The 25,256-nt window shown below is 39.7% G+C and overlaps 1 protein-coding gene and 1 long non-coding RNA gene across 6 annotated transcripts in view; one reads left to right on the top strand and one right to left on the bottom strand.

Annotated features, from left to right (window-relative positions):
* Window positions 1–25,256, top strand: part of brip1 (BRCA1 interacting helicase 1) — a 342,881-nt gene that overhangs the window by 242,244 nt on the left and 75,381 nt on the right. The gene's annotated exons all lie outside the window — the stretch shown is intronic.
* LOC138749703 (uncharacterized) overlaps window positions 1–25,256 on the bottom strand; it is a 55,468-nt gene that overhangs the window by 25,983 nt on the left and 4,229 nt on the right. Inside the window, exon 3 of one of the 2 annotated variants that reach the window (XR_011348829.1) lies at window positions 22,189–22,761. The exons of the other annotated variant lie outside the window; for it this stretch is intronic. This is a non-coding gene — a long non-coding RNA (uncharacterized lncRNA). Of the gene's footprint in view, window positions 1–22,188; window positions 22,762–25,256 lie in introns of those variants that run through there. 2 annotated transcript variants of the gene reach the window in all.

The following is a 25,256-nucleotide window of genomic DNA, read 5'->3' as shown; positions in this document are numbered from 1 at the left end:
GCCCTTGTAGTCCTCTGAAAGACTGGAAATGGGTAGCTCTGTGACTCCTTTGCTATAGAGCCCTATTCTACTGAGGTATCTGGGAAGACCAAGCCACTTCCTTATGTACGAGTTGATTAGTCTCGACAGCTTTTCCATGTTTGAGATTGGAACTTCATTCAGGATTAGTGGCCACATGAGGCATGGTAAAATCCCAAACTGTATACACCAGAGCTTCAACTTGCTAGATGGTGTGGTTCTGTCAATGCTCTCAAGGCCATTGAGGGCATCCTTCCTGAGCTGATGTACCCGCTCGATCTTTGAGGGATGCGTTATATCACCAACCTAAGCTTTTCACTGGTTTCTTGAAAATTGTTGGAATTGTCTCATCGCCCATGTAGAACCATTTATCTACCAGCTTCCCCTTAATGGACTTGCTCAGCTTGATCTTCATCTGAACCTGCTTCATATTCTCTTGAAGCTTCCTCAACAGGCGAACAGTACAAGCCTTGGTTGTGGTCAATGTTGTGAGGTCATCTATATATGCTCTGATGGGTGCCCTCCAATCACCCATCAAGATGCTCTAGTGATCACCTCCATGCCCATGGTGAAGGCAAGCGGGGAGATGGCCAACCAGCCATAATTCCCACTTCCAGATGTTGCCATGCTGTGGTGTAGTCTGCTGTTGTCAAACATAACTGCACGTCCTGGAACTCAGCCTTGACTAGGCTTATGAGGGACACTGGGTCCCTGAAGAAGTCGAAAGCAGTCCAGAGGTTTATATAAATGTTTGCACTGTGATGCTGCCGCAAAACAACACATTTCGTGACATGTTTAGGATTCAAGTATATCTCAGTGAAGTCACATCCCATTCTTTGTTGCCCCAAAGAGGATATCCCTACCCAATTTCTTTTCCCAGATGATGGCGACCTTGGTAAAAGGGAAACCCTTTTTTCATCATTCTTTATAATTTAAATAAAATCACTAGTGAATTATGCCACCTTCAGATATGGTAAACCTTTGAGATAGCACTGAATTGTATAGAAAGTATTAACTTAACAAATAGTCCTATCACCAATATCAATAAAACTGTGTGTGTGTGTGACTAACACACATTGTGGATATATCTAGTCGACAGACTAATACATAACATTATTGTTTATAATATTATTTGTTTTAACTTCTTAGTTAAATAAATACTTCCCGGTTGTTCCATATCTTGCTGTCGAGAAGCAAAGAGCTTGATGTGAAGGGCATCTCACATGGAGGTTAATAAAATTTTATTAGTGAGCAGTTTCTCAAGGACACTGGAATTTTATTATCCTGAACTTCAACTACTCCATCAAACCTGGAGTTGAGGTAACAGGAAGTGCAGAAACTAGAAACTGCTTGAGGAGAGTAGCTCCTCATCAAGCCATGAAACATGGAAGAACTACTTACTTTAAACACCGATCAGTGTACAAGTAAAAAAGCAGGTGCAGATCCATGGGATGCAGGATACATGGGAGACCAAGTATCAAGAGAAGACCTGAAACCCCACTCAACTTCCAGTCTTCTGAAGTTGTTGAATGCACTTTTGCTCCCAGGAACCTTTTCACTTCTCCTTGACTCCCAGTCCTGAACAATGTTGGTGCTGCTTTTGGTCCAGGTATGTTTGGGAGAGAATTCCTTGGTTGCAAATTTTTATTCGAAGTTGGTTGATTCTTGAATTAACAACCTTTCTCCCACTTCCTTACAAATAATTCTACCGCTGCAGGTGAATGCTCTTAAAGTAACTACCTCCCTGTAGCTCAGTTTGTGGATCAACTTGGGAAATAATTAGATGCAAGACCAAAGGTGACTCCTAATTACTAAAACAGAGAAATCGGACCTAGATCATTTAACATTAAGGATCAGTCATACTCTCCAAAGTAAACAGCACACAGCGTAAATGTCATAGGCAAAGTCTTGTTGCTAACTCCATGTACCACAGTTTTGCCATGCAATTTGGAGCAGTTGTTGGGCAAGGACAGCCACCAACAGCCAGGAGTTACCAGCTGGGGACATGGACAGGAGCCAGAACTTGCATTTCTAGCAGTGCCATATAAATGACTCATGGATGAAAGATTTTCAGAATAATCCCACCCAACAAAACATCAGCAAATATTCAAGGGGATCCTGTCTGCAAATTCTTCTTCAAATATTCAAGGGGATCCTCTCTGCAAATTCTTCTTCAAATATTCAAGGGGATCCTCTCTGCAAATTCTTCTTCACCTGCCAAAAAAATTGGGGCCTAGTAAAAATCCCCCTACCCGATCTGTACACTAACTAAAAAGTTTTTTCTGCTTTTAGATTCTTTTTCTAATCTCAGTGTTAAACATTCACACCTCATAAGTATTTTGCTTCGCTATAATGTGCTTGACAAACAGTTGCTGAGGTAAAAAGAATTTGCTTCAAGAATACAATACAGAATGGATTTGTTTTGTTATGTATCTTCCTGAAAAGCAAAAAAATGCTTAACATTTTCCTTGTTCTGGCCCTTTTCCAGTCCATCTCTGGCAGTGGAGGTTGAGGCAGATTTACAGAGCTTTAATTGGAAGAAAATGGAGGACACCAGCTAACACAATGTTTCCCATTCATTTTTTATTAATCCCTTCTCAGACAGCCTCTCCCACACCCTCTGTCATTTTCTTATGCTGTATATTGAAGTCAACATTAAATCAGATACAGAAATAAATATAAGTGGAAAAGCATCTTCACTCAGCAAGGACCTCCCAGTGGCCAACCAATATAATTCCACACACCATAGCCACACTGACATGCCTGTCCACGGCCCCATGTACTGTTAAATCAAGGCCGGCCACAAATGAGAAGATCATCACCTTGTACTCTGTGTTGGCAGTCTCCAAGCAGACGGCATCAATACTGACCTCCAATTTCTATTATCCCTACTCCTCTATCTCCCTTCTTCCAGCTCCCTACTGTTAGGTCTGCTTTGTTCATGAATGAGTGAGACAAACACCAGGCTGAGTCGAAATCAGGGTTCTTTGTTCTTTATTACCGGATTGTAACACTTGCGACTAACCATGTTAGTCGGAGAATGCATTCTGCCGTTATCAGCAAAATGGTGATTTTTTATACCCTTGGATATGTGCTTAGAACATCATCATATCATTACTTGTCCAATGACTAAAACTGTTGCTATCCTTTCCCTGCTAGCTTCCTGCCTCTCAATCCATCAATGTCTCTCTTATCTTGTAAGTACAAGGATGCATTCACATCTTGTTACAGCCCTGCACATTCCCATCTCATGATGTTTTACCTAACAGGAGTACAAGGACACCTCCCCTTCTTGTTACAGCCCTGTACAGGGTAACTCCTTACACATTCCCATCTCATGATGTTTTACCTTACACTACCCCATTCCCTCTTTTCTATCAGGGAGCTACCTATCAATCCTCTGCCCTTTCCCCATATCACTCTCAGCTTCTTTCTGGCCTCCCACAGATGTTGAGGTGGACTACTGGATCTTGAACAGAATCTTTTAAGTATTGGCCTTTAGCTGTTCACCTGCCATTTGCCTGACCTTACTATGCCATTAAATATTTCATAACAGTGGGTGCCATTAACCTCACTGTTATGCCAACAACAAAATGCAGCCCAATATCTAGAGCATCAACAGCAGTAACCTACCGAGTTTGCATCACCAATATCATATAGCTCTACAATCCTGAAGGCAAGTGGACCTATTGTGGGATCACCATTTTTCCTTCCAAGTTGTACATCGCCACACACATACGTTAATCACCAGTAAACATCTTACTGCAAAGACTGTAGCACATCTGAAATTTGCCCACCAGCATTGTTTGATGATTGCTAGTGATGGACTTTAGATAGGCTTTTCAGTATTTCATGATTCGACGAAAAAAGAATATTTGAAAATGTCTGAACGAGAGCAAAAGTTTACTTTCTTTGAATGTTGTGACAGATTAAACAAAGAAAAATTATTCATTTAATATGATTCTTTCTGAATGCTGCCTGCAGCACTTGCTCATGTTGTCAGATAATGACTGTGGGTGTGTATGACAGATGGGATGTGTACACAGAAAACGCCCTAGAAACAAACAAAAGCTTATTCTGGCTAAAGCAAAAGAAAAGATCTTTAGCAACATGAAAATTCTGTGCTGAATAGTGATAAGATCGCCTTGTTTCATTAGAAAAACATTCTGAAATGTTTACTTATTGGCTTAATCCATAAGAGTTGTCCCAAAAATACCATAAAGTATTCAAAATTATTCCTTCAGTTATAGTTTGTCTGTAAGGGACTCAATCCAACTCCAAAGTTAGATTGGCGGAAAGCGAGAGGATTGAGCTAGTGGAGTTGTTCAAGTGAACCGGTACGAACTCGAAAGGCCGACATGGCCTGTTTCCACTCTGTAAATGGTTATATGATTACCCATTGCAATTGATTGTCATATTTAATGTTCCAACTTTGCACAGGAAGCTTCCAAAATCTCCAATAATGCAACAAAACAAAAAGCATGAGAGCTTTTTTAAAATTGCCATACTTGAAATATTGTTAAAATATCAATTCATTGCAATTGTTGGTAGTATGGATATGTAGTTTAGATTTAGCATTAACGTTCTATTTTATTCAGTTAGCAAACTGACATATGACAAAACTGCCCTGTATGCTGATACGGCAACAAGAAAAATGGTATTTTTATCCAGATGTATTTTACATTTCTGCTCATTTATCATATCAGAGAATGGATTTACATTTACTGCCCCACATAAATATAATTTTAGGATGTTTGACAGGTTTTTAATGGTGGCCATTATTGCACTGATCTCAATCCTGAAGTCTAAATACATACAAATTTTAGCAGATGGAAGTCTGGAACAGAAATAATTCTCCAGAGCCACAGAGAGAGATGTGGCTTCCATGGATGCAGCATGGCCTGTTGAGTTCCTCCAATATTTTTGGGCATTGGACTTCATCTTTATTTAATGCACTATGGATAAACATTTGCTTTAAAAAAAACATGAGAAATAGAATTTCAATTCAAGTGTACCAGATAAGGATTTAAAAAGAATAAATGCAAGTCAATTTTGGGCCACAGTCAAAACTTGACCTGGATAGTTATGAAAAAGGTAGTGTTGAAAATATGATTACACAGAAGGAAAGACTCTGGGGTGGCTGTGGTAAGATTATTTCCATGAATCCTGCTAGTTTAGTTTATAGAAAATTAACTTGACATAAAAATAGAAACATGCTAGAAATAGATCAAACAGCATGTATTGTGGGTCAAGAACTTCAAATTCCTGGGTGTCAACATCTCCAAGGATATGTCTTAGAGCTTCCATGTTAATGCAATCATAAAGAAGGCTTGTCAGCAGCTATATTTTGTGAGGTGTCCGAGGAGATTCGGTGTATCGCCGAAGACTATCGTAAACTTCTACAGGTGTACCATGGAGGGCATACTGCCTGGTATGGAGGCGCCAACTCTCAGGAAAAGAATAAACTCCAGAGGGTTGTTAACTCAGCCTCCGACATCACAGACACCAGACTTCACTCCATTTTTTTTTCACACTATGAAGCATATTAACCAAAATACACACAAACATTTCCCTCTTGAATATACACAGTGTCATTTTCTCCCCTTTTCCCCCCCCTCCCTTCCCACCCCCCTCCTTACCCACTAAACGTTCAACATATATATTACAATAAACCCATTAAACAATGTCATCACACAATGAAAATAAATAAGAAAATTGTTTCATCTACTTTTACACACTGGGTCAGTTCATTTCGTCGTTTTCATTCTATCATTTTAGGAAGTGGAGGTCCGCGGTAGGCCCTCTCTGTTGTGTTCCATGTATGGTTCCAAAAATTATTGGAATAATGTGACTTTATTTTTTTAATTATATGTTATTTTTTCCAATGGAATACATTTATTCATTTCTATGTACCATTGCTGTATTCTCAGGCTCTCTTCTGATTTCCAGGTTGGCATTATACATTTTTTTGCAACAGCTAAGGCTATCATAATAAATCTTTTTTGTGCTTCATCCAATTTGAGGCCCAATTCTTTACTTATATTACTTAGAAGAAAGATCTCTGGATTTTTTTGGTATGTTGCTTTTTGTGATTTTATTTAATACTTGATTTAAATCTTCCCAAAACTGTTCCACTTTCTCACACGCCCAAATTGCATGTACTGTTGTTCCCTTTTCCTTCTTACAGCAAAAATATCTATCCGATACTGTTGGGTCCCATTTATTTAACTTTTGGGGCGTGATATATAGCTTACGTAACCAATTATATTGTATCATGCGTAACCTCGTGTTTATTGTATTTCTCATAGTTCCGGAGCATAACTTCTCCCATTTTTAATCTTTATGTTTAGATCTTGTTCCCACTTTTGTTTGGGTTTATTTCATCATTCTCTCTTTCTCTTGCAGCTTGATGTACATGTTTGTTATAAATCTTTTAATTATCATTGTGTCTGTAATCACATATTCAAAGCCAGACTTCACTCCATTGAGGACATCTGCATGAGGTGGTGACTTAAGAAAGCAGCCTCTATCCTCAAAGACTCCCACCACCCAGGCCATGCCCTCTTCACTCTGCTACCATTGGGGGGAAAAGGTACAGGAGCACTCAGCGGCACAAGGACAGCTTCTTACCTGCTACCATCAAATTCGTGAATAATTAATGAACCAAAGACACTGCCTTACTTTTCATGCTCTATTATTTTTATTTTTTATAGTAGTGTCAAAAGATGGTTATAATATGTATGTTTGCTCTGTGATGCTGCCTCAAAACAGAATTTCATGACTTGTTCTTGACAATAAATTCTGATGCTGAGAGAAATATAGGTGAAGGTTTCATCAATGGTGTAAGTCCATTAGATGAAACATCAAGCCTCTTTCTTTATCTACAGGTTTTAGCTGGCTTGCTGTGTAGTTCTGACTGTATGTGATGTTTGTTTGCAGATTTTTAGCATCTGCAGGATTTTTATAAAGTAATCTCAGAAGTCCTGCTGAAGGGTTCCAAACCAAAATCTTGACAATTCTTTTTTGTCGTTCCCCCCCCCAACTAAAGTTGGTCAACCTGCTAAGTTCCTAAGATAGCCTGAGAATACAGCAATGGTACATAGAAATGAATAAATGTATTCCATTGGAAAAAAATAACATATAATTTAAGAAATAACATCACAGTATTCGAACAAGTCCTACCGTGGACCTCCATCGCCTAAAATGACAGAAGGAGAAGAAGACAAAATGAACTGACCCAGTATGTAAAAGTAGAAGACACAAATTTCTTGATTATTTTCATTGTGTGATGACATTGTTTAATGGGTTTAATGTATCATATAGGTTGAACGTTGAGTGGGTGGGGAGGGGGGGGGAGGGGAGAAAATGACACTGTGTATATTCAAGAGGGAAATGTTTGTGTGTATTTTGGTCAGTATAGTTCATAGTGTGAAAAATAAAAAATTAAAAAAAAACCTGCTAAGTTCCTCGAAAAGATAATTCTTAAATCTCAGTTGGATATAAGTTATGTAATGCAGGATAGAAGCAAGCTATAAATTTTCAGGTTCAAATATATAAAACGATTGTGCTACATAATTTATCTGTTACATGAAACTCTCTCTCCATCAAGAGCCTGTTCGTGGCACAATTTTTGACAAAAAAAAAATTTGACATAAATTTCGCGAAGTATAATTTTAATTCAAATGAAGCAATATAGGACTTAAAATCATTCCTCATAATTTTTGAATATATTAAAAGAAAACTTTTATGAGAAGCCATGTTTTAACATCTGAGGGAAGGTTCAAGACTCATCCTCTGCAGGGACGAGAAGGTTTTCACACCTTGAAGCAGCATCATATTTTCTTGTTGTCTAAAGAGTCTATTTGACATGGAAAAGCTCTCATGGAGCTTCAACTTACTTAGGTGCTATCTGTTAACACAAGTACAGTCTTTTTCATTCAATCCTTTAATCAAAAGAAATGAGTTATTATCTATTAAGCATTATGCTATATTAAAGATTCTTCTCTGGCCAGGACGGCAAAGTCCTCCTCAGCGACAAGATCTCCATCCTCAACCGATGGTCAGAACACTTCCAATCTCTTTTCAGTGCCAACCGCTCAGTCCAAGAATCCGCCCTGCTCCAGCTCCCTCAACAGCCCTTAAGGCTAGAGTTGGATGAGTCCTCACCCGGGAAGAGACATATAAAGCAATTGAACAACTGAAAAGTGGCAAAGCAGCAGGTATGGATGGAATCCCCCCCCAGAGGTCTGGAAGGCTGGCGGCAAAACTCTGCATGCCAAACTGCATGAGTTTTTCAAGCTCTGCTGGGACCAAGGAAAGCTGCCTCAGGACCTTCGTGATGCCATCATCATCACCCTGTACAAAAACAAAGGCGAGAAATCAGACTGCTCAAACTACAGGGGAATCACGCTGCTCTCCATTGCATGCAAAATCTTCGCTAGGATTCTCCTAAATAGAATAATACCTAGTGTCGCCGAAAATGTTCTCCCAGAATCACAGTGCGGCTTTCGTGCAAACAGAGGAACTACTGACATGATCTTTGCCCTCAGACAGCTCCAAGAAAAGTGCAGAGAACAAAACAAAGGACTCTACATCACCTTTGTTGACCTCACCAAAGCCTTCGACACCGTGAGTAGGAAAAGGCTTTGGCAAATACTAGAGTGCCTCGGAAGCCCCCCAAAGTTCCTCAACATGGTTATCCAACTGCACGAAAACCAACAAGGTCGGGTCAGATACAGCAATGAGCTCTCTGAACCCTTCTCCATTAACAATGGCGTGAAGCAAGGCTGCGTCCTCGCACCAACCCTCTTTTCAATCTTGTTCAGCATGATGCTGAAACAAGCCATGAAAGACCTCAACAATGAAGACGCTGTTTACATCTGGTACTGCGCGGATGGCAGTCTCTTCAATCTGAGGCACCTGCAAGCTCACACCAAGACACAAGAGCAACTTGTCCGTGAACTGCTCTTTGCAGACGATGCCGCTTTAGTTGCCCATTCAGAGCCAGCTCTTCAGCGCTTGACGTCCTGTTTTGCGGAAACTGCCAAAATGTTTGGCCTGGAAGTCAGCCTGAAGAAAACTGAGGTCCTCTATCAGCCAGCTCCCCACCATGACTACCTGCCCCCCCACATCTCCATCGAGCACACAAAACGGTCAACCAGTTTACCTATCTCGGCTGCACCATTTCATCGGATGCAAGGATTGACAACGAGATAGACAACAGACTCGCCAAGGCAAATAGCGCCTTTGGAAGACTACACAAAAGAGTCTGGAAAAATAACCAACTGAAAAACCTCACAAAGATTAGCGTATACAGAGCCGTTGTCATACCCACACTCCTGTTTGGCTCCGAATCATGGGTCCTTTACCGGCATCACCTACAGCTCCTAGAACGCTTCCATCAGCGTTGTCTCTGCTCCATCCTCAACATTCATTGGAGCGACTTCATCTCCAACATCGAAGTACTCGAGGTGGCAGAGGCCGACAGCATCGAATCCACGCTGCTGAAGATCAAACTGCGCTGGGTAGGTAGCGTCTCCAGAATGGAGGACCATTGCCTTCCCAAGATCGTGTTATATGGCGAGCTCTCCACTGCCACCGAGACAGAGGTACACCAAAGAAGAGGTACAAGGTCTGCCTAAAGAAAGCTCTTGGTGCCTGCCACATTGACCATCGCCAGTGGGCTGATATCGCCTCAAACCGTGCATCTTGGCGCCTCACAGTTCGGCGGGCAGCACCTCCTTTGAAGACGACCGCAGAGCCCACCTCACTGTCAAAAGACAATGGAGGAAAAACCCAACCCCAACCAACCAATTTTCCCTTGCAACCGCTGCAACCGTGTCTGCCTGTTCCGCATCGGACTTGTCAGCCACAAACGAGCCTGCAGCTGACGTGGACATTACCCCTCCATAAATCTTCGTCCGCGATGCCGAGCCAAAGTAGATATTAAAGATCTATGCGAATCACTCTCTCTTCACAACTATATTTTGTCTATTTGTATGTGCTCAAAAAGGCAATCAAAATTCTGTTTATTTCAGTAATTTAACATTACCCAAAGCAAACTTTGACTTAGAAATCAATTGTTAAGTTTTCTAATTTTCTTTGAAATTGAGATTTTCCAGTCATCTTTGCTGAAGAAAACTAAATTTTGAGAGCCAGCAAATTTCATCATGGTGCCCAGTGCTTAAAGATGAGTCTTTTTCAAGTAAATCTCGAAATTTCTTACAAGATTTATGTTGTTTTTTTTTTGTATGTACTTTAACATTACTGAAGATGAATTAAGAACTGGAGAATGATTGATATATTGGATTAATTCCTAGGATGAGAAGGATGGAGTAGAATGAGCCAGTTCTCTGGAGAATGGAAAAATGAGAGATTTTGAAATCTGTCAAATCCTTGAGTTAATTTTTGTGACTGCTCTCCTTGGTTAGTGAATGTTTTTCCACAATTTATTGTCCCAAAGCTTTAAAGAGATACTTGTATTAATATACAAAAAAGTCTAGCTACTGAAGGAAATCAGTAAGTTAGGCAGGCATGAGTGGAGGAAAATGGACAGTCAATGTTTTGAGTCCAAGCCCTTTATTTGGATCCAATATATAAGATTACTCAGTCCAGATTCCAGCATCTGTAGTCTCTTGTGTTTCAATCATTCTAAAGCTTTTAAAGCAGCCATTCATGTACTTTTGAAGTCCAATTACAGTTGTACTGTAGAATAAAACTAAAATGTGAATTTTTGGAATTTCCTGCAACAATCATTGACCTACATTATATTGAAGATGACGATCAATAGATTTGCGGGTTGGGAAGGTGTAAGTTAAGGGGATGGAAAGTTGATCTTGGAGAAGTTCAGCCATGATAAACTTTCCTGAATGACACCATCACCAGGATTCACTCTTCTGTGGTAATGAAGGATGAGGGTCTGAAGTTATTATAGTGTTATTATAGTGCTATGAAGATTGCCATGTACTCAAAATAAATAGATTTGATCCTGAAACTGTGATACTGTTTGGTAAACAGTCTTTCCAAGTGAGCCAACACTTCACTTGTGAATCTGCAGGGTCATACGGTGCTCCCGTTATCATCGGAGAGACTAGATGCAAACCAGGAGGTCATTTTGTTGAGCACCTCAGCTCTGTCCACTGCAATAGATATTCCAGTGGCCATCTATTTCAAATCCTCATCCCATTCCCACATCGAGGTGTCTGTCAAAGATCTCATGAACTTCCATACTGAAACCACCAACAAATTGGAGGAACAACACTTCGTATTCCATCTGGGCACCCTTCAACTGGATGGAATTAGCATTAACTTAATTTTCCTTTAGTGCCTCGCCCCCATCTCTCCCTATGTCTCCTTTCTTCTAGCTCTGTCTGTCTGTCTCTCTCTCTAAGATCAAGATAGTTATGTGTGCAAAGTCCAGATGTTTACTCTATGTTCATTTATCCGCAAGATTATACCTGTAGATGTCCGTCTATATGTTTTTTCACAAGAGCTTGTGTGACCTCATCTCTGTTGTTAATAAACCAGGTGCCCAGTTCTTTGAAAATATTCTGAATTGATATTATCTGTTTATCCATTTGTAGAACTGTGAATAACAAGACCATTGTTTAACCACACTGAACTTCAAAAGGACTCCATCATTCATAAAATCCTTTGATGAGTCCTGATATTAAGGAGGATGCTATAAAAACACAAATACTTCCTCCAATAAAAAGGAAAAAAGTCTTGGCATATCTTAAAAAAAAAATACATGCGCATATTACCTTCCTCCAGGAATCTCATCTTTCATTGATAGAAGATGAAAAGTTGAAGAGTGGGTGGGTAGCGCTAGTAATAGCATCCTTCTTTACTACTAAATCAATGGGAGTGACAATATTGATAGGGAAAAACTTACTGGTAAGAGTGGAAAGTACAACCATAGACCGGCCGGGAGATTTGTTATGATAAACTGTCAATCCTGGATTCTTGAATTTATATGCCCCCAATTATGAAGATGAGCAATTTATTCAAAATATCTTTTTGAAACTTACTCAAGGACATGAAAAAATCTTAATTGGAGGGGATTTTAATTTTTGTCTGGATTCAGTCTTAAATAGATCAGTTTAAAAAAAATTATAAAGGCCAAGGCAGCAAAAACTACCTTGGCCTTCATGAAAGGCTTGCATTTAATAAACACTTGGAGATGGCAGCATTCAAGAGAAAGAAATTACTCTTTCTATTCTACGCAATATGATTCCTACTCTAGGATTGATTTGTTCTTATTATAAGCTAGACTGGAAAGTAGGATCATCCAAACAGAATACGCTGATAAATTGAGGAGGACCTACATAGATTGGTAAACCTGCCCATCATATTATCGAGGAGAGTAAATCATGTAAAAATGAAGATAATGGTGAGACTTCAATACTTTTTTCAATCCTTACTTATTCCACTACCTAATAATTTTTTAAAAATTCTAATGGACATATTCATTCATTCCTTTGGTCAGGTAAAGTTTTTAGAATTTCCATAGATAAATTGACCTGGGATTATAAATTGGGAGGGTTAAAATTACCGGATTTTAATAAATATTATTTAGCTGCACAAATTCATTTTGTTGTTGCTTTTTTTAATGAGGTGATTCCTTCCAGGGCTATAATTGGCATGCACATAGTAGGAGAGGAGGTGGCAGAGGAATTTATTTATAAATGAAACTTTAAATTAGAAGGAAAACAGACAACCCATTATTGAAACATGTAATTTACATTTGGGATAAAATTAAATAATTTGTGCGATTAAAAGAAGGATTATCCTCAAAGACCCCTCTATCTCAAAATAGTTTAATACCCATGACTTTGGCTACTGGTACCAACATGGTATCAAGTGCATTGAAGGTTGTTATGATCTCAACAGAGGAAATTTATTTATTTTGAGGGACTTAAAAGTAAATAGAATTTACCCAACACATTCTTCTGCCATCTCCAATTGCAATCTTTTTTGAGGGAAAAGTGGGGACCATTAATGGTCCTATCAATGTGCTCAGACTATGAAATTCTAATTCAAAAGAGGAATGCAACCAAATTTTCTCTCTCATATATATATATATGCTCTGATCCAAGATCACAGCCCAAAATCGGGACTACATACATAAGGGAGAGAAGGGAATCTGATTTAGGCATTGTAATTGATCCACAATGCTGGTCAGATCTATGTAGAGATAGTAAGACTATCTTAATTAATTCTAGATATTGATTGATTTATTATAATTTTCTGTATCAATTACATCTCACACCTCAAAAGATGCATAAAATTAAACCAGAATTTTCTGATAGGTGTTTTAAGTGAGGTATAGATGTTGGTACCTTTTTACATTCCACCTGACTATGCACAAAATTAAGACCCTTTTGGAAAGAATTAGGGGAAGTGTTGACAAAAGTTGTGGGGTGACTTCCCTCTAGACCCAGAATTGTTGCTTCAGGGAAGCATATAAGCATATAAAAGTTAACTTCTCCAGAAGTAAATCTAAATGTATTAAAATTGAGTTGTCCATAGCCAGGAAATATATAGCGGTAACATGGAAATCTGATTCCCTACTTCACATTGATTGTTGGAACATGGAAGTGCAAAGTTGTATTCCCCTTGAGAAGATTACTTAGAGTATTAGCAATGTTTGTTGAAATTTGGCAACCTCATTTATATTACTTAAATGCTCAGATTGTATCATTTATTTTGATATTTGTCAATTAGCATCCTCCTTATTAGAAATTTAATACTTTTAAAATGATATGACTCTGAGATGTTGAACCTTGCTCCTGTTGGTTTTTCTTTCTTTTTATCTCCCTCTGTCCCCTGTTATCTGTTCCCTTTTTTTTTTAATCTTGGAGGGGGGCACTAGGAGAAGAGGGACTCTCCTTTTTTTCCGGATCTTTTGAATATATTTCTATGATTTTATATTCAATGTATTGTTATCATATTGAGTCTATATTCTGTATTTTTTTTTTAAATTTAAATAAAATATACAAAAAAACAACTGATTGTATGTGTTCATACGATCTCCAAATAATTTAAATACATATATTTAACAAGTGATAACCTAACAGAGAACTAAGTATCTTAGTGTGGTAAATCATTAAAATGCTAATGGAGAAAAGTGTTATAAATAACTAATTAAACACTATCACATTTATTTTATGATATTTTTCCATTTGTTTTTGGAACATCAAGTACAGTGTCTGACAGTGAGCCTCCAAGTGATAAAGATGCCAGAGAGATTAATCTGCTTAGTTTCTCTTTTAGCCACTATTTGACTTTGTGCCACACTTTCTGAAACAAAATTGACCAGTCTGCAATATTCTTATGGCCCCTCTTTAATACCTAAGGGCACTGAAAAATCAATCCCAGCTTGTATACTGATGTTTGAAACTATTACCAAAAAAAGCCACTGATACTTTGCTCATACAGTAAAAGCCCCTGTATCACCTACAGGGATTGGTAGGTGCTGGATAGGTGAATTTTCAGGTTGCTTGAGACTGTGTGTTGTTGCATGAATGGAGAATTAACCATTAGGAGTGCCAATTTTTTAATAATTTATTTTCCACAATTTTTTTGCTGATTGCTTGAATTCTATATACAGGAATTTTACTCTATTCTTTATTTTTAATATTTGAGGGAAGCAGCAGTTCATTATTGCAAAGTATTATTCAAGTTTCATTTACAATGTATTCTTGTTATATGAACAAAAATGATAGCATTCATTTTCTACTGTTTTGAAAAGTTATTTCCATAATTTCTTCATCTCCTGAATCTGTGAAAGCAAATGCATAGAATCCATTATTAGCTCAGTCTATGAATGTCATTGATTAAGTAAAAAAAACAACTGAGCTTTTAAAAATCTTTAGACCTTGTTTGTTCAACTGCTCTGAAATGAGGGGGGGGGGGGGGAAACAGCTGATAATTGGCAGTAACAGGATACTTCAGCATTCCGGATTATATATCACTCATTTAATGAGGATTATGAGAGGTATGAGGTTGTAGTTAAAAGGTAGCACATAATAAAAAAAAGCAAATATAATTAATGAGAGGAGACACAATAGGAGGTTTAAGTATGCTTGAGCTGTCTGTGTGAAATAGATATTCATACATTAGCCTGAGAGGCGTTACTCATGTTAGTATGGTTTGGTTGAATGTTAAAATGACGTTGATAATCACATTTACAAACCATGTAGATTAGTCCAACTGTTTACTTTCTTTTGACCATTTTGTAGGTAATCAGAATGAATAGCTTGTTAATAAAAAGGTTTTGTTTCATAAGAAATGTTTTATACTCCTGAATATGTCTATTGAAATCACTCAAGCAATGGGTGAAATGATGTTCTGCATGACTTTACATCGTCAGGAAAGCAGCCCTACATTGTAGAAAAAGCATGACAAAGTGTGATTCTTGTTTCAAACTGCTTAGATACTGATATATTTGGAGTGAAAGAAAAGAAAGGAGAAATGTTCGTACCATTGGAATTAAGCGCAAGAGAGAGGAAACAGCATGTCAAGCTAAGAAAGTTTTAAAAGCTGTTTGTATATATAATTATATATTCATTGGAGAAATTATACATTTCTCCAAGGATTACGGGGCTAATCAATTTACAATTGAGGTGGACAAATTCCCAGGACCTGAACGCATTTCCATCTTACACTTTATAAGGTAGGGAAGAAATTGTGGAGGCTCTGACAGAGATATTTACATCATCTTTGGCCTCTGGAGAATACTTGAAGATAGGAAAATAGCTAATACCGTACCATTATTTAATAAGGAAAGCAGAGATAAGCATGGAAACTACAGGCCAGTGAAACTGAAGTCAGTAGTAGGAAAGTTGCTGGGTGGAGTTCGGAAGGACAGGATCCACCATCATTTGATAAGCAGTGACTGATTAGAGGCAGTTAGCTGACTTTCTGATTGGGGGAATCAGGTCTCACGAAACTGACCATTTTTTGAAGACCTGATCTAAGAGGGTTGATGAGAGCAGCATGGTGAGCATAATGTCCTCATGGCAAGTTAGTGTGGAAAGTTGAATAACATACAGGATCCAAGGAGAGTTGACTATGGGATTCAAAACTGCCTTAGCAGAGGAAATACTGTAGAGGGTACCAGTGGAGAATTGCTTTCCTTATTGGTGGTCTGTAACCATTAGTGTGGTGCAGCAGTTAGTACTGTATCTACTGTTGTTTGTTATCTATGTTAATGATTTGGATGGCAAATTTTGCCAAAATTGGTGGTATAGTGGACAGTGAGGAAGTTTAAAATAGGATCTAAATCAGTTGGAAGGTGAGTCAAACAGAATTTAACTATGACAAGGTTGTGATGCTGTACATTGGTAAGTCAAATCAGGGTAGGACTTGAGCAGATAATGGAAAGGGTCCTGAAGAGTGTTGTAGAACAGAGAACCCAAGGGGTACAGGTGTATAGTCCCATGGAAGTGGCAACTCAAGTGATCAGGATGGTAAATGCAGAATTTGCTATACTCTCCTTCATTAGATGGGGTATTGAGTACAAAAGTTAGGACTTCATGATATTGCTGTACAGATTGTTGGTGAGGCCACACTTGAGGTATTGCGTGAAGTTCTGGTCACTCAGCTATAGCAAGGGGAACAATAAGTTGAAAGATTGCAGAGGAAATTCACCAGGATGTTGCCAGTACTGGGTAGCTAAATCATGTACTTCAATGGTTAATGTGAACAATTTGCAGTTAAATGATTCAGTCGAGCAAAAAGAGCTCAAGGGATAGAGACCATAAAACGACCTGTGATAGATTGTCTAGCTAGAAGGTCAGATTCTATAATGTGGATGTTTCTCCTTTAGCACTCCCCTTGTTCCTCCTTGTGTTCCAGAAAATGCAGAGGAAAAATGGGCATTAAAAAAATCATCCGCATTTCAATCGTTTTTTGGCAATAACTTCAGAAATCCAAAGACTTACCAATTTATGTACAGGTCCCTCACACTCCTTTTACAGTATTCATCCAAATAGAGATTTTTAAAAGTTCTATTATAATTTCCAAAGCATCATCTATAGGTTATTCTGATTTAGACAAGATTTATTGCTGCGGGTCATTCATGGAGAGTTAAATGAGTTGATCCAGCAAATTTTAGTCTGAACATCAGTCACAAATGGAATCACAGACTCACTGATACAGTGATGGTACAACTCACCACATGGCATTTTAGAGACATCATTTAGTGAAAGCCCAGGAAGCTTGGTCAGAGTAAAGGCAGGTATTGCAGGCTCTAACAGCTCTTTTTAGCAAATAACAATTTACTAGTGTTGGTTTAAGAATTACCTCCAGTTTTTTCTGACAGGCTCGGTATTAAGAATAGTGTTGCAGTGTTTGTGTTGCCATTAGTTACATATTCATAGATTTAGAATTGACAATTCAAATTTCTTGGCTGGCATCTCCAAATTGACATGATCTGACATTTAGATGACAGACTTATTGGAAATTAATGGTTGTCTTACCAAGTCATGTGTGCAAGGGCTTAAACCTCTATTGACTTCTGGTGGGTGTGAAAAGAACTCTCACAAGTTAATTATAACAAGTCACGCATACTTATTTTTGTCCTAACAAAATGCCATTAATGGATGAGGTTCTTTCCATTCTTGAACTTAAAGAATTCTTACAGCAAATATTAAGAACCATAGAACTTGTCTACTTAAAACATTATGGGGTGGAAATTGCTTTGTGCAAAAAAAAATGTAGTGCTGCACAGGGGATCTGAAAGAGTTCCAGTCATGGCTCGAAGGAAGTGATATTCTGACACTAACATTGTGCAATGAATTGGGTGTAGTAGAACTGCAAATGCCACACCTACGCACTTAAAGCCAGTAGGAACTTTAATGAATCAGAATTTATTGTCATGAACATGTCACAAAATTCATTGCTTTGCGGCAGCGTCACGGTGCAAATATTGCTATAAATTACATTTCAAAATAAAATAAATAATACAAAAAAAAAAGGATAAAGTTGGGGAGTATCTGTGGTTCATTGTCATTCAGAAATCTGATGGCGGAGGGGAAGAAGCTGATGCTCATCTTCGTTTCTGATGGTAGCATTGTGAAGAGGGCATGGCCTGAGTGGTGAGGGTCCTTGAGGACAGAGACTGCTTTCTTAAGACACTGCCTTTTGCATATATCCTCGATGGAGTGAACACTGAGGCCTGTGATGTCACTGACTGAGTTAATAACTCCTGTCCTGTGCATTGGCATCTCCAGGCCAGACAGAGATGCAATGAGTCAGAATACTCTCCATGATACACCTGTGGGAATTTGCAAGTCGTTGGTGACGTACCAAATCTCCTCAAAATCTTCACAAAGTATAGCCCCTGGTGAGCCTTCTTCGTGATTGCATCGATATGAAGGCCCCAGGACAGATCCTCCAAGATGTTGACAGCCAGGAATTTGAAGTTCTTAACCACTTATTTCCTTTGTTGACTCCCTCAATGAGGACTGGTTCGTTATCTCCTGATTTCCTCCTAATGTCCATAATCAGCTCCTTGGTATGAGCAGTGAATTATAGTTTGGAAGTAAAATACTGTTATTTTCTTTCTCAGAGTACACAATTACACAGCCACAAGCTTCGTTGTAACAAAACAGTATCTTATTACATGAAATTGCTCTTGCCTGCAGACAAATTCGCCATCAGCAGAAATTGCCTGAAGTGCCTCTTACAGTCAGAGAAAGAGAAGCAAAGGAGAGCCCCCCCCCAGAGTCACCGAGTACCCGTAGATTTGCCTCCAGCGCTTCTGCAGCCTCTGCAACTACACAGAGTCCAGTCCAACCGCAGAGCCTTCAGCACCCCCTCGCATCCCAGTTCCAATACCAGTTCCCCCTTCAGCCAGTCTCCAGCAGTCCGCAACCCGGCACAAGTTACCCAACAGCAATCTCCAGCAGCCCCCAGCCTCCGTGGGTTCCTCACCTCAAGTTGCCAGTAGTCTTTCAGCTCCAGAGCCTCCTCTCTGGTCCATTGCTGTGGTCACCATCCTGTGGGTGATATCTTCTGCTTCTCCTTCTTAGATGGGGAATGGTCTCACTGTTTTCTGGTGCCCTGCGCCAGTCCTCCACTCTCTTGGAGTCTGCAACCCCTTGTGGCTGCTCCCAATTATAGGCGTTGCCATTTTGGGCCAAAAACTACCGTTGGTTCCTTTAACGGACCATTCAAAGCCTGTGAGGAGCTGACAGCAATTGACCCCACAAGAATGCTGTATCTCTGCTCCTCGCTTCCTGCATGTCAGCACCAGAGGCAGTGCTGCCATTTTCCTAACACTGTGATAGTGTTTACGAACTGCAGATCATTAGTTTCCAATTGAAATGACTATTTTCCCTGCAAAGAGCACCAAGTGATGGCCGTGGCTTAAAGTCGATTCCGTTTTACTTGATGTTCACACTCTCCAGCAAGTTTTTGCGATGTGTTCTGGAGGAGAAGTATCAATCGGATGTTTCTTGGCCCACGTCAAAGATGTGGAGACAAATTATAGTGTCCTAGTTATTGCCTCGGCTAACTTCATAAGCTCAGGATCAAACTTAAAATTTTTCCCCAAAGACCTATGTTATTACTTAAGGCACTTTCAGGTGCATTCTCTGCAGTATCGGACCTGTGGAATTGCAGATCAGGTGGCAGTGCTGGCCACCTGAAAGGGACAACTGCACGGGAGGTGCCTCGGACCACACTCCGGTTCCTGTCTCTTCGAGACATCAGCACTGGGGCGGGCGGCGCATGCTGCCCCTGCCCTGATGTCCCGTGCCAGGTAGCAGGGGCAGGGGGGAGGGGGGGCTGTCAGATGCTCGCCAGCTGATTGTCATCCCCTTGGCAGCCACTTTCAGGGGGCTGCATTCAGGTGCCTGAGGGGGACTTGAGTGCTCCGGCGATTATCCCTCCCAGAGGAGGGTTACAAAGTGCGCCATGCAGGTGCCTCCTGTCCTTTCAGGTGGCCGCCTGACAGCTGCATATGCAGCTTTACATTGGGGTATTTTGGCCACCTGAAAATGCCTTGAGGTAGATCACTTTTAATATGATTTTTTTAAAGTTCTATGTGCTACTTGACTCTAGAGGGAGCTCCAAACACAGTTTTCGCTGAGAATGCCTACTTGAAATTTATTCATCTGAGCCAACCTTCTCACTGATGTAAAATGTTATGTCCTAGAGGAGGAGAAAAATTATCAAACTTGGCCACACTTCCAGTGTACAGAACCTGCCATTATTGGCATCCACACTCAGGCTCAGAATTCAGACAATAAAAATAAGTTCACAGCAAAAAAGGGAAGCTGCTGGAGGAACTCAGCATATCAGGTAATATCAGTGGAGGCAAAGGGACGGATAACATTTTGCATCACGATCCTACATCAGGACTGAGGGTGTAAAAGGAGAGGCGATGAGTTGATAGAATAATTGGGGAAGGGAGGGGTTGAGATTGTGACCGAGAGCCTGGGGGGTGATGTGAAGACTACTAAAGGCTGGAGATTAGAGAACCTGATAAGAAAGGAAGGTGATGAGTGGAACCAGATGAGGGAGGGATGTCAGGCAGATGGAACAGTATTGGAAGGGAAAGAAGTTGGGTTATGGGGAGCTTGGGGTGTTGTACAGATGGGTATCTGCAACAGGATATGGGTGGATACAGAGAGAGAAGGGAGCAGAGGGACGTATGTTAGTTAAAATTGGAGAATTCCATGTACACGCTGTTGGGTTGTGGACTATCCAGGTGGAATATGAGGTGTTGTTCCACTAGTTTGAGTGGTAATGGACGAGGTCAAGGCTAGATGGGTTGGTGTGGGAGTGGAAAGTTAAAATGGTTTGTAACTGGGAGGTCAAGGTGGCCATTGCAGACTGAGTGCAAGTAATTGACAGTGCAAAGATATTCCACTAGATACAAAGTGACCCCACCACCCTCCCCACGCCTTTCTGTTTTCCGCAAAGACCACTCTCTCAGTGACTCGCTCTTTTTCTAATCCCTGTCCATCCAACCTGCCTCATGGACTTTCTTCTGGAGTGTCGAGGTTACAACACCTGTCTCTATGCCTCCTTTGCCTCCATTCAGAGACTTAAAGATCCTCATTCAGGTGAGGAAGAGGTTGACACATACCTGCTCCAACCTCATCTATTGCTTTTGATGTTCTTGATGTGGCCTCCTCTACATCAGCAAGACAAAGCACAACTAGGTAACGTCTGTCTGCAGACCCTGGTTATGAATCATTTTATCTGCCTTCCTTTTCCCATACTGACATATCTGTCCTCAGTATCCTCCATTGCAAAGATGAAGTCAAATGCAGACGAGAGAAACAGCACCTCATATAGCGGGGCAATAATTTATCCAATGGAACAAAGATTGAATTTAGAAAATTTCAGATAATTACCCCACTTTGTTCTCTTATTTCTCTCTGATCCAACCAAGACCTCTCACACATCCTTCTTTCCGTTTCCTCCCCTTATTACCTAATGTCTTCCCCTCCTCCCACTGTTCCCCTGCCATCACTCCCTTATCTGATTCCACCCATCACTCTCCTTTGTCAGATTTCATTATCTGCAGCACTTTCACTCATTAGCTTGCAGCCTCCTGTTGCTCTCTTTGCCCTTGTCTTCTCCTCCTGGATCATCAGCCCAGAAACTAGATCCACTTATTGCCTCACCCCTCTTCATTATACTGGCTATTTCTCCTTTCCATTCTCAGACCTGATGTAGGATCTGAACTTGAAATGTGAATCATCCCTTTGCCTCCATAGATGCTGCCTGACTCAAGCAGTTCCTCCGGCAGTGTGTTTTTTGGCTCCAGATTCCAGCATCTGCAACTTGTGTCTCCAGAATGACTTCACACCTTCATCTTAGTGGAACCATCGTGTGGAGTTCTCAGGACCACATTGAGGTGGAACGTGGATCATGGTTTCTTGATTATTGTTAATATCAAGTTTCAATTTCGTTATTATCATCCAATTGTGGAAGTACAACTAGACGAAAATGTTTCTTGGTCCTCGGTGTAAAAACATGCAAGCATGTATATTGATGTAGCACATATTTATATGCAGTACATACATAAAAATAAATAAAGAGTATGCGTTAGGGTCTGCAGAATCTTGCAGCTGCTCTTATTCAAAGGGTACTTTGAAAAATAATTTTGCACCCAGCAAAAAAAAAATCAAAATTTGCAAGCTCGTTCATCATCATTTATAAAAAAAACCCAAAGCAAACTCCTCAGTGAGAGTGACATGACAGTAACATTGAATTGAACCCACTAGTTTTAATCAACCACTGTAAATTCATAACATTGACCTGTTAACGACACAAAGGCACATCAACGTGAGCAGGAATGAAAATGTGTCGTTGAGATATGCTGTGCAAGTAGAATGTAAGGGCAGTGTGTAATCTACATTTAAGAGTCATTGACCAGCAAAGGCTTGTGGTCTTATCATTCTGAACTACTCAATTTTGGAGGCAATGGAGTTCTTGACCATGAAGCCTACACCAGCTAGGCGTCGTTAATCCATAGGCTTGCCAGACCAATAGAGTGTGTAGCCCGCGCCGCGTTCTTGGAGGCTGCCTACATCTGCAAGGCGGACTTCACTGAGAGCGGCTATGTCAATGTCAAGTCTGAGGAGTTCATGTGTGATGAGGGCAGACCGACGTTCAGGTCGGTGGCTGTCAGCCTTGTCTAGCATGGTTCTGATGTTCCAGCATGCTTGCTTGAGTTTGTGAGCATCTTTTGAGGGGGAGGACGTGGACCTGTCCTCGGGCCTGCGCAAAGGAGATTTTAATGTAGTCTGATAATAATCCACATAATTTAATTTAAGGACAAAAATATAACAAAATCTAATTGTATTACATTAAAACAAAGTGTCTCAGATTTCCAATGAATAATTGGAATGCTTTGGTTAACCAACTAAATATAATCAAACAGATAATTTTTTTATATCAAGATCCAACTATGCTATAGATTTTTAACTCTTGGTATGACAATTGTCTGTGAATTGTATAAATTCACTACTAGTTTTGTCTTCATTATTTTTGCTTGCAAAAGAAAGAGCATTAAATATGGTTTGATTTGCCCACAAATGTCTTGGAAATTTCAATACAGAATTTAAAAACTGCTGTGCTAGATTAATCTCTTCTGTTCAGCCTGACAACTGAACAATGTAAATAAAACAGTTCAAGAATGGCTGCAATTTTATGTGGCAAAGTATCATCCACATCATTTTATTTCTGTCTTCTTTCACCAGACCCTGTACTTTCCTTGTAAAAATGGCTTTTAAAGTTTTTAAAAAAAAATATAACACCTAGAGGAAAATGTGGGGCTTCATATTAGAAGGTCCTGAAGCAGCGCTGGGAGCCTAATTAGATAGAATTCACCTTTCCCTTCCCAATGGAAAAATAAAATGGAAGAGAGATTTTATTCTAAAGCTGCAGAGGGCAGTGCAGGGTTATTCCCTGAAGCCTGCCCAGTTTTTCTGTGTTTGTTTGCCAGATTATTAAGACTAAATAAACAATGCAGCAGGGAAGAATGAGATGAAAAAAACAAAGCATAATAAATTAACCATTTATGCACTAAGTATTGGGATTTTTATTTTGATTTAATGTTATTTTCTAAAATGCAAAGAGCAGTATTTTCTATTTACCCTGTGATGTGTCATAAAGCTTAGAAAACTGGGACTGCTTCCCATAGTTAAATTTATTAAATTTAGACATACAGCACGGTAGCAGGCCTTTCCAACTCACAAGCCCCTGCTGCCCAATCACACCCAATTAACCTACAACCCCTGTACATTTTGAATTCCAATACATGTTCATGTTTCATGCTGTCTCCTAATCTGTGAATGAATTGCAAGCAGCCTTCAGCTGAATCCTCTGCTTTCAGTTCGTTTTCCACCATATTCATCAAGTCCCATGCTTGCCACCACAGAACCTCAGACAATGCATAGCTTTCATGAGAAATTACTTGCCAAGAATTTGCCTCAGAATTAGCAATTAGCTGTTCCTTGGAAGTGGGGAAATGGGGGCTGTTGCAGGAGACTAAGCAACTCCACTTAGAAATTCCAAGCCATTGCATTGATAGCGAGCTAATCCAGGGTGTGTTTGCATCTGTTCAGGTGAACTTTGTCCACTTTTAGTTGAGCTAGTAGATATACACATTACAGGAGGAGAGGAACCAAACAAACACAAAAAGATTAGTGTGACGACTGAAAAGGTTTTTGATGAGTAAGACAAATATTGATTATGGTATATCAAATTACTTTGTAAGGGAACTATTGAATGCATGGTATAAATATGCAAACTATTCTTGTCTTCATTCTCATAGTATATTTTTTCCTTCAAAGTTTGCATATATTCTCTCCATATTGAAAGATTTACTTCCATTTTTAAATGTTAACCCGAGCTTCCAATGGTCTTCTGTTTAATCTCCTTCCCATTCCAACTCACGCCTGTCTATCTTTGTTGGATCAAAGCTCAATGTAGGTTCAAGGAACAGCATCTTACCTCGGCACATTACAGACTTCAAAACTTGCAGTAACAGAGGTTACCATGTTCAGAAGAGGAACACTGGAGAGTAGTTACAGCAAGTTACTTTGTTTATGCAAGAACATCTAACATTCATTATATTAGTTTGCAAAGTCAGTTTGAACGATGTGAATCAGTCCTAAATGTTAAAAACTACAAGCAGAGACCTAAGCATGAAAACTATATATTTTCTACTCAAAACTTTCAGCCAGTTTCAGATGCAAACTCCAAAAACAAGTCCTGATACAATTTGCCAGGTCTCGAACCATAGGACACCACAGCACAGGAGCAGGTCCTTTGGCCCATCTCGTCTGCCTATTATTCAGCCTAGTGCCATCAACCTGGATTGTACCCATCCATCTATGTACCTATTCAACTTGGTCTTAAATGTTAAAATTAAACACACCACTTCCACTGGCATCTCATTCCACACTCTCACCACCCTCTGAGTGAAAAAGATCCTCCTAATGTTCCTCTTAAACATTTCAAGCTCAAGTTTATTATCATCTGACTGTACATAAACAACGAGACGAAACAGCCTTTTTCTGGACCACAGTGCACACACAATACACGACGTTTAGTAATCACGTCCATATATACATGAAGGTAAATTTAAAATAAGTATATATAAATATTTTAGGATGATTTACTTAGTTACAGGATATCATTCATCAATCTCACAGCCTGCAGGAAGAAACTACTTCCCAGCCTGGCAGTCCTGACTTTGATGTTCTTAT

This window comes from Narcine bancroftii, chromosome 14, assembly GCF_036971445.1.
Source record: "Narcine bancroftii isolate sNarBan1 chromosome 14, sNarBan1.hap1, whole genome shotgun sequence".
NCBI classification, from domain to species: Eukaryota; Metazoa; Chordata; class Chondrichthyes; order Torpediniformes; family Narcinidae; genus Narcine; species Narcine bancroftii.
The sequence above is the reverse complement of the archived record's forward strand: the minus strand, read 5'-3'. Positions and strand labels throughout refer to the sequence as shown.